This window comes from Marmota monax, unplaced genomic scaffold (genome assembly GCF_021218885.2).
Source record: "Marmota monax isolate L192 unplaced genomic scaffold, Marmota_monax_Labrador192_F-V1.1 WCK01_AAM20220418_F8-fsc00022, whole genome shotgun sequence".
NCBI classification, from domain to species: Eukaryota; Metazoa; Chordata; class Mammalia; order Rodentia; family Sciuridae; genus Marmota; species Marmota monax.
The window spans coordinates 10,212,203-10,223,090 of NW_026695215.1; positions in this window are offsets into that span (position 1 = coordinate 10,212,203).

Sequence of the window (10,888 nt, forward strand, 5' to 3'; positions counted from 1 at the left end):
ACTGGGATTACAGGCATGCACCACCACACCCGCCCTCCTTTGCCTTTTTTTGAAGTTGCTGTTTTGTAATATCCATTTGGGGGCTTCTGGTTAAACATTGTCATATTATGTGTTATGGGGATGTTTGGGATTATGTGTGCTGTGGTTTCTACATAATATATCTTCATATCTTGTTCAGTGGAAATTTTCTCTGATTTTGGCCTGAATATATACACATATACCCTCTTATGAAATACTTTTGGATACATAGTCATTACTAAAACACTCAAATTATGTTTTGGGGTTTTTTTTGAGGGGGATTGGAGATAATGTATCATAGTTAAAAAAAAAGCACAGCTTTTGATTAATAAACACCTAAGTTTAGATTCTAAGGTTTACCACTTAATGATTCTGTGAATTTAGATTTGTCATTTGTCCCCCTGAGTAAAATTAATCTCCTCTAAAATGGGGGTTAATGGATTGTGTGTGTGTGTATGAGAAACACGTATATTAAGTGTACAAGATAAGAATGAATCGATCTTGTAAGTGCTTTATCCTTTGAAAACAAAGGCCAATTTTGGGAGGTTATTTTGAAAAAGTATCACACTGATTATAGCAATTTCCATACATATTTACCATAACTTCCTATGAGAAATTTTTACACATTTGTACTATTACCACTTAGGAGTTTGTTTATTGTGTGTGTGTGTGTGTGTGTATACAAGTGTGCCCAAACATGCCTGAATATGTGCCTTTAACAACTATCAAGCTCTTACTTTTTACTCAACTAAGGTGGGGAAGACTTTTGCCTCTCTAAATGATACTAACACCTACCCATGTGTTGATACAGTAGTGGACATTTTATAGATAACATGATTCATGAGGATGTAAAGGTTATCTATTGGATACCTCAGTATTTAAAGTTTGAAAATTCAAATACATCTTATATGTCACTTCAAATACATCTTTAAAATCAGCATTCAACATTTTTTTTTAATTTGGGCCAGCTGTGATCTAAATTATTTATGCTCCCCCCAAATTTATGTATTGGTGATGTTGGGGGCAGGGCCTTTGGAGAGAGATTAGGTCACAAGTGGAGCCCAAATGAATGAGATCAGTGCCCTTATGGACAAGTCCTTAGGAGACTCCTCCTCTGGGCTGTGTGAGACTATTGGAAAATGACTGCCATCTATTAAGGAGGGGCCCCTTCCAGAAAAACTCTATCTATGTTGTTCTCTTTTTCTTTCTTTCTTTTTTAACCCCAAAGCTGGGCCTCACACACACCAGTCAAGTGCTCTATCACTGAGCCACATCCCCAGCCCCACATCTGCCTATACCTTCTTCTTGGATATCCCTAACTCTGCAATTGTGAAAAGCTTATTTGCAAACAGAGTCTATGGCATTTTGTTAGAGCAGCCGTATACACTAAACCAGACCAAACATCCTGCGCCTGACCTCCTAACATGTTTAAGAACAAACAGACGTCTTGGTAGCTTTTAACAAAAGAGATGGTTCAAGACATGGGAAAACAAGCAGGACTAAACAAGAATCTATACTTTTAAGTTGACAAATAAAAATTGTACATTTCTCTGGGGAACCAGTTGAAATTTTGTGCATGTCCTCACTGTATAATGCTAAAATCAATGTAGGCACATTTATCTCTCAAACATATATTATTTCTTTGTGGGAAAAATTTTCAAAATCCTGTTTCTTCTGGCTATTTTGAAATATACAGTCTGTTATCATTATCTATAGTTACTCTGCTGTGTGATAGAACTTGGGAATCTATTTATTCTAAGTGTAAATTATCACTGGTCCCCAGCCTGTCCCCATCCTTCACATCTCCTATTCTTCTCAACTTCTACTAAACGCCATTCTCCTCTCAACTTGGGTGAGATCAAGTCTTTAAGATTCTACTTGTGAGTGAGGTTACATGGAGTTTGCTTTCTCTGGCCGGCTTATTTCACTTGGATTTATGCCTTCAATTTTCATAGATGTCACAAACGACAAGATTTCATCCTCTTTAGTTGCTGAATGAGTGGCATTCCATTTTGTGGACGTCACCACATTTTAATCATCCATTCATCAGTTGATACAAATAGGTTGATCCCCTTCCTTGGCTATTGTGAAGAGTGCTACAGAGGACATGGGGAAGAAGTCGTCTCTACAACCTGCTGATTTGATTTCCTTTTGATATTAGTAGTGTGATTGCAGGATCATATGGTAGATCTATTTTTAATTTTCTGAGAACTTCCATACTGTATTCTAGAAGGGCTGTGCTAACTCACTTCACACCAACAGTGTGTAATCCTTTCCTTTTTCCCCAAACTCTCACCAGCATTGCTGACTTTTTTGATAACAGGCACTCAGCTGGAGTGAGATGATTATGTCATTGTGGTTTTGATTTGCATTTTTCTGATATTTAAAGACTCTCACAATTTTTTTCGAGATACCTCTTGGCCATTTGTTTGCCTTATTTCTCTGTGCTTTCACCTTTTTTGTGGTCTGGGAATGTCTCTATCATCGCTTCTTCATATCTAAAAGATAACATTCCTGGTACAATATTCTTGACTGGCAGAGTTTTGTCTTGTTTTTTGTTTTGTTTTGTTTTTCTTCATTTAGTACATGAATGTCTCACCCCACTCACTTCTGTCCTGTAGCCAATCTACCTACCTTTCTTCTTTCCTTTCACTACTGGGTTTTGAAACCAGGGGCTCCTCAGGAATGCTAGTCAAGCACCCTGCCACTGAGCTATATCCCCCATCCCTGGATTACATGGTTTCTATTGAGATGTCTCTTGTTAGGTAAATTGGAACACCCTATGTCTTAATCATTTATTTTCCTTGGATGCTTTCAGAATTCTCTTGTTGTTTTAACCTTTGATAATTTGATTATAATAAGCTTTGGAGTATACTTGGTGAGGTCAAATCAGACTGGTGACTTTTGGCCTTCCTGTTCCAGGTATTTGTATCCTTATCTACCTAGTGGGAATTTTCTGTTATTGTCCCTTGGATAAGCTTTCTACTCCTTTGCCTTTCTGAAGTTCCATATCAGGCCCAATAACACAAATATTTGCTATGGTACTGCTGTCTCATAGTTCCCATAATATTTCTTTTTTCCTCTTCATATTTATTTTCTTTTTCTCCCTTGACTCTGTCTTTTTAAATATCCTGTCTTGGAAGTCATTGATTTTTCCTTCTTTTTGCTTTTTTACTGCTGTTAAAATCCACTATGTTAGTCAGCTTCCCATCACTCTAGCAAATGCCTATGATAATGAACTCTCTAAAAGTAAAGGTTTCTTTGGGTTCACAGACTTGGAGATCTCAGCCCATACTCAATTGACCCAGGGGTTTTGGGACTGTGATAATGTAGCTCACCTTGACATGGAGCATGTGGGAGAGCAAAGCTGCTCACATCAAGGTGCCAGCAAGTTAAGGTTATGCTCCTGTATAACTCCTATATAACTTCCAACCATGCCACAAAAACTATTCTGCCACCTCCCAATAGCACCGTAGTTTCGGGACCAAACATTGAATACATGGGCCTTTGGGAGACATTTACACAACCGTATCACTTTCTGTCATATTTTTTATTTCTTTTCATGTATTTTTCAACTCTAGGATTTCATTTTATTTTTAAAATAATCGTTTCAATCTATATATTTTATCTAATAAATCACTCTGTCTTTTAAATTCATTGATTTTCTTTAAAACAGATGTTTTGAATTCTCTGAGAGTTTGCACATATCACTTGGGTTTATGGTCGGTGTCCAGTACCTAATTTTGTCTGTTGGTTGGGTTCATGGTTCCCTATAAATTCTTGGTGCTTGTAGATATACAACAATGTCTGTTCTTTGAAGGAGTATGTATTCACTCAGATCTTCATTATATGGTTTTGTTTTGTCTATCCTTTCAGAAATTTTAAGCAAGTTGTTTATTATTTTCTTCCAGCCTGTGGTCACTGAGGCAATTTAGCACTAGAGAGTGTTCTGAAGTTTTGGTTTTCGTGTTGCTGTTTTGTCACCAAGTCACCACTAGAGGGAGACTCAAGCCCAAGGTTGTCACAAATTCCCAGGTGGTGTGTTGTTCATGATGGAATGGAGTGTCTGAAAGGTAGCATGTCCTATGAACTTCTGCCTGTAGCTCCTAGCAGGCCTTAATGTCCCATCCATAGTCACTGTCTTGTAACAATGTGATCTAGAATTCTGCCTGGTACTGGGCCTCAATGTGGAGGATTCCACCTTGGTCTTTAAAGCAATGATTTCTGCTTACCTCACTCTTCTTCTCTTAAGTGATAGTGACTGTCCTGTGTTACTCTGTACGGAATGAATGGTCCCATTGCTACTGTGGCAGCCTGAAATGCTGGGGTGGTGCCAGGAGCCCCCAGCCTGTCAAGACCAATATAGCACATGGGCAAGAACAAGGTCCGTGCTGCTAGCACCTATGTGCTGCTGTGGTCTGTTCATAGCCTCAGTTCACTTCCACCAGCCAGAGATAACAAGTTCTGGATATGAGTTCTAGATATGCGTTCTGGATGAGATTTCTGGATAAAAGTCTAGCCGAGTAGAGCCATGAGTTTCTATCTGGTGCTGGACGGGGTATAAAAGTTCCACCCATGGGGTCAGGGAGGCTCAGTGTGAAGTCAAAGTCCCTTTGAAGTTGCTTTCCTGTTCTATCAATCAGCAGACACAGTCTTTGACTGTGCTGTGCTTCTCAAGGCTGGGTGGGGGGGTGATGAAGGCAGTTAGTTGGCAGCCAAGACTGACATAGGTACAGAGGTCTCCTCCATGGTCACTGGCCTGGGTGCACCAACTGAGGGGCTCTGCCCAGCACTGGGTTTTTCTGTGGTGGCCTGGTACTGGGTTCCTAGTCTAATGTCTACTTAGTGCTCTCCGCCCACCACTATCCTAAGCAGGACGCTGCTGTCTTCGTGCTGCATAGCTTGGAAGTAGAGAACAGGTGATATGAGCAGCTCTCTCCTTCACTCTTTCTTGGCTATGACTTTTATTATTATTTTACTTAAGCCCAAATATTATAATCCTTCACCTGGTTTGTTAGCTCTTGTGAAAGTACTGTACACATGCATACCTGTTCAAATTGATTTTTTCCGTGGGGAGACAATTACTGGAGGTACTTAGTTCACCATCTTGATTCACCCTCTCCAAGACTTGAAATCTATAGTGTCTGTTGTTGTTGTTTCTTTTATGAACACAGTCATTGCATTTTTTAAGAGACTATAATTATAAGATAGATTTTCCTCAGATACAAAACTCATAGCTTTGCAGCATCTTTCCAAAATTTGCAGACATAGGACTTGAATGAGTTCCTATGGTGAATCCTACTGAACAGTGATAAAACTCTGTGTCTTATGCGTATACTCTAGTCTTGGCCAAGTCCAGTATTTTGGTGTTAATATTATTTTGTTTGTCAACACAACCATTCCATTCCTCTCTATGTAGCAGTATCCTTGGGATACCAAACATGTCTTTTGACCATTAGGTCCCTGTCATTGAAGTATAGGATGACAGCAAATTTGGTGTTTATTCCGTCAATTTTCTGTTGTGTGCACTTGCTTTTTACTGACGCCAAACACTGGGAGACAAGAAGTGGAAGTAAGAAGTAAGAATGTTGGACTGCAAAGAATTTGCAGGAAAGCTTTATTCATCTGATGACCAAAGTCGCCAACCAAAAGAGTTTGCATCTGGTAGAAATGGACCAGCACTAATAGTCCTGCTGTGTTCACATCAGCTAGAAGCAGCCTGTGGGAAGCAGGGTTTCTGCAAATGTTTGGGTAGATCCAGAGGGGCACTCAGACAGCACTGAAAGTCAACCACAGCTCTGCATCGGGAGATTCGCATGGTGCATTTTCCTGATCACCAGGCCCCCGTTCCAGCAGCAGCCACACTAATGAACGCCTTGGCAGATATTATCTTGACTTCATTTCCCCCACTATGAGTCCCAAATGCAGAAGAAGCCTGAAAACTCCAAAACAACTCCCAAAGAGTCTCAGTGTGCTGGGCTGCCATCTATGGAATTCTGTTATTGTCTGCTTCCTAAATAAGTAATAAAAATAAATACCTACAGTACTTTGTTTTCCTAATGAAAGTCTATCTATTGACTTCTTAACAACTGTTCAAAATCTAACACATCCCATATTGACTTGAGTTGTACTTTCCTAGGCAATGCTGGCACAATATTATTAACTGAGTTTTTTATTTAGAAGTGAACTTAATGGGTCACAGGAAAGGTATATGTTTAGATGTCATAGTTAATACCGAGTAGCGTAGACTCTAATGAGCAATATATGAAACGCCCATTTACTCCACATTCTTAACCATACTTAGTATACTGACATTTAAATTTAAGTTATTGTGGACTATGTGCAATGATATGAGATAATGAAGTTGAATACATTTCCATACAATTAATGGTCATTTTAATAATTTGTTTTTATGTAGTAACTATTCAACTATTTTTAGAATTTTTAATTGGGTTATTTCTTTTTTTTTTTTTAGAGAGAGAGAGAGAGAGAGAGAGAGAGAATTTTTAATATTTATTTTTTAGTTTTCGGTGGACACAACATCTTTGTTTGTATGTGGTGCTGAGGATCGAACCCGGGCCGCACGCATGCCAGTCGAGCGTGCTACCACTTGAGCCACATCCCCAGCCCAATTAATTGGGTTATTTCTTTATTACTGATTTGTATTAGTTCTTTTTATATTCTAGCTGTGAATTCTTTGTTTGATATATGTGTTGGGGATATCTTTCATTTGTGTAAGTTTCCTTTTTGTAGTTCTTAAGTTTTCAAAACACATTGCCTAGTTTATCATTTTTAATTTTATGCTAATAATTCTGAGTTTTAACTAAGAAATATTTGCCTTCTCCAATTTCATAGCTATGGTTTCTTACTTTCTAATAGTATTGGTTAACTTTTACATTTGGGTCATCACGTCCTATGGAATTAATTTTCATGTTACAGTGTGAGACAGGGTGACAATACTTATTTTTCTATGTAATAGTCTCCTGAATTATTGCCATTTTTATTAAAATATAATTTGTTTTTATACCATTTAAATTGAGTCCTTGTCACAAACTAATTGATAAGTGTTAATCTGTTTATGCATTCTGTTTATTTCCATGGCTCAGTTTTATGACTGGGCTGGTACATATGTGCCTAAGTTTTAAGAGGTTTATTGTGGATATAGATATCATATATATATATATATATATATATATATATATATATATATATATATATATATATATATATTACCTTGAGCTTTGTTCATTTCCTTTCATTATTTCATAGCTATAGGTTTTTGCAAGTCTTGTTTTATCTTCACATACACAAAAAAAGAAAAAAACGTTAGAATCAAATTGCCATTTCTGCAGAAATAATAACAAACTTCATAAATTTATCTTTCTATTCTCTTAGTGTGACTCTCTATTACAAGAAGTGCCCTTGTCTCAGAAACAAATAAGTCAAACGAGTACACTATTTGCCAACACGGCTGGAGTCACCCTTTCTAAACATTTTCTCTTTTCTCTATTTTTTGAACTCTTTTTGTCATGAATTTTTTTTTCATGTGCTTTTTAAACTTTTGAAGACATTGCACTCAATTTATTTGATACTAAATATTCATTTAAATGGACCTTTTCTTATGCTCATTATTCCTTCCTCTATCTCTACATTTTCAAATTTGATCAGGTTTTGTTGGCCTGAATATCTCTCTTAGAGACTTGCTCAGTGTAGGCTTTTTGACACCAAAACTCAGAAGTTTATGTCTATAACATCTTTATTTCCATTTTGAATTCTATGTGCTAATAGCAGTATTTTTATTTGCTATTTAAAATACCATTTCATTGTCTTTTGCTTTGTATAATATCTAAGACATCAGCCACATGTTTTATTGTTGTTCTTTCAAATTAGTGAGGTTTATTCTCTAATTTCAAACTACTAAAAATGTTTTTCTGGGCTGTAGCTGTGCTTGGTGGTAGAGTGCTTACCTAGCATATGTGAGTCACTGGGCTTGATTCACAGATCAACATATAAATAAATGGATAAAATAAAGGTTCATTAACATCTAAAAAATTTTTAATGATTTTTTATGATCCTAATTATACTTTTCTTATTTTAGTCATGCTTGGAAATTTTGTTTCTTGAAAATTTAGGTTGAAAACATTCAGTAATTCTTAGTCATCACATTTTGAGTATTGTTTCTGCTTACTTCTCTTGTTTTTCTTTTCCTAGAGATATTATAAAAAGTAGATGTTAGATGTTTATTAGGAAGACAGTACCAGAAAATTATCATATACTATCACTGATGAGCATAGATGCAAAAATCCTTAACAGAGCACTAGCCAACCACATTCAACAGGACAATAGGAAGGTCATTCACAATGATTAAATGGGATTTCTCCCTGGTATGCAAGGTTGGTTCAACATAAATAAATCAATCAGTGTAATTCACTATGTTGACAGAATGAAGGGGAGAAGACTACTAAATCATCTTAATAGATGCAGGAATAACAAGGGATAAAATTCAATATTTTTTATGATAAAATCTCTGAAAAAATAAGGTACATAAAGAATATTCCTCAGCACAAAAAAGGCCATATATGACAAGCCAACAGGTAATATTATCCTCTGTGTTGAAAGTTGAAAGCTTTTGCTGTAAGATCAGGAGCAAATCCATGATTTCCACTCTCAACACTTTTGTTTATTATAGAACTGGAAAATTTAGCAGGAAAAAAATGAAAAGAAATAACAAGTAAGCTAAACAGAAAAAAAAAAGTAAAATTAACACTGTTAGTGACAACATTATCTTATAAGGAAAAAAATCCTAAATACCCCATTATAAAACTGTTCAAATGAATAAATGAATTCAGTAAAGTTGCAGGACACATAGTCATCTCACAAAAATGATTAGTGTTTCCCACAACACAATATACTCTGAAAAAAAAAGAAGAAAATAATCTGATTTATGATTGCTTCAAAAAGTAAAATTAAATGCTTAAAAGTAAATTTAACCAAGGATGTGAAAGATCTATGGACTGAAAGCTATAAAATATTGGTGACAGAAATTGAAGAATATACAAATAAAGAGATATTTTGTGTTCATGGATTGCAATAATTAATATTGTTTACATGACTACAGTATTCAAAGCAGTTCACAAAATTGGTGTAATCCTTATCAAAATTTCAATGTCATTATTCACATAATAGAAAAAAATCCTAAAATTCATATGAAACCACAAAAGACCCTAAATAGTCAAAACCATTGTAAACAAAAAGAACAGAGCTGGAGGTAGCCCATTACCAAATTTCAAAATATATCACAAAGCCACAGCAATAAAAACAGGATGGTACTAGCATAAGAACAGACAATTCTATCGATGGAAAAGGATAGAGTTCAAAAATAAACTCACATACATTTGATTATCTAATTTTTAACAAAAGTGCCAAAACACAGTGGGAAAAAGATGATCTCTCCAATAGAAGCTGTTGAGATACTGGGTATGTACATGCAGGACAAAATTGGCCCTTTTCTCACACCATATACAAAATAATCTAATAAAAATGGATAAAAAACTCAAATGTTACACTTGAAACATTAATAGTACTAGAATAAAACATAAAGGGAAAGCAACATAAGGTTGGTTGTGGGCGATGATTATTCAGAAGTGATTCCCAAAGCATAGTAGACAAATGATTTATACCAAACTGAAAAGCTTCTGCATAGCCAAAGAAAGACTGAACCTAAAGAATGGGTTGAAATATTTGCAAATATCATATATCTGATAAGAAATTAAAATCCAAAACATACAAAGTACTCAAAAAAACTCAATAATAAAATAATAAAAACCCCAACTAAAATAGAAGCAAAGAGCGAGGTACAGTGACGCACTCCTGTAATCCCAGCAGCTCAGGAGGCTGAGACAGAAGGATCAAGAGTTCAAAGCCAGCCTCAGCAAATGTGAGGCACTAAGCAACTGATAAATTTTATTTATCTCTAAATAAAATATAAAATAGGGCTGGGGATGTGGTTCAGTGGTTGAGTGCTCCTGAGTTCAATTCCCAAAATCAAGAAAAAAATAGGCAAAGAATCTCAATGGATATTTCTAATAAGATGACACAAAAATGAACAGCAGATACAGGAGGAAACAGTCAACATCTCTAGTAATCAGAAAAGTACAAACTAAGCACAATAAAACATCACTTCTTATAATGGCTTTCATAAAAATGATGAAAGATGAAAAGTGTTGGAAGGATGTGAAGGAAAAGGAATCCTTGTACACTGTTGGTGGTATTATAAATTAGCATAGTCATTTTGGAAAAAAAAAGTTTAGCAGTTCCTCAAAAAACTATAAGTAGAATTATTGTATGATCCAGAAATGCACTCCCGGGTGCATATCTAAAGGAATTCAAATCAGTATGTCGAAGAGATGTCTGCACTGCCGTGTTCATCACAGCACTATCCTCCTTAACAAAGTCTAGAAACAACCAAGTGTCCATCAACAGAGGCATGGATGTTTAAAATGCAATATTTATACACAACAATGTACTATCAAAAAGCAGGAATTCTGTCCTCGGTGACAACATGAAAGGACATAGGAGACATTATGCTCAGTGAAATATGCCAGGCAGAGAGAGCTGAATGATCTCATTTATATGTGGAATCTTTAAAAAGTTGAACTTAAAGAAATGCAGAGTGAAAGGATCACCATGAGAGGTTGGGAATGAATGGTGGAGGGGCAAAGGAGACCTTGGGTTCAAAGGGACAAGTTTCAGTATCATGTGAGAACATATCCTAGTAATATTTTGTACATCATGATAATGTATTATGTATTTTGAAATAGATAAAAGCATGGATTTTATCTATCTATCCGTCTATTTATTTTTGGTACCA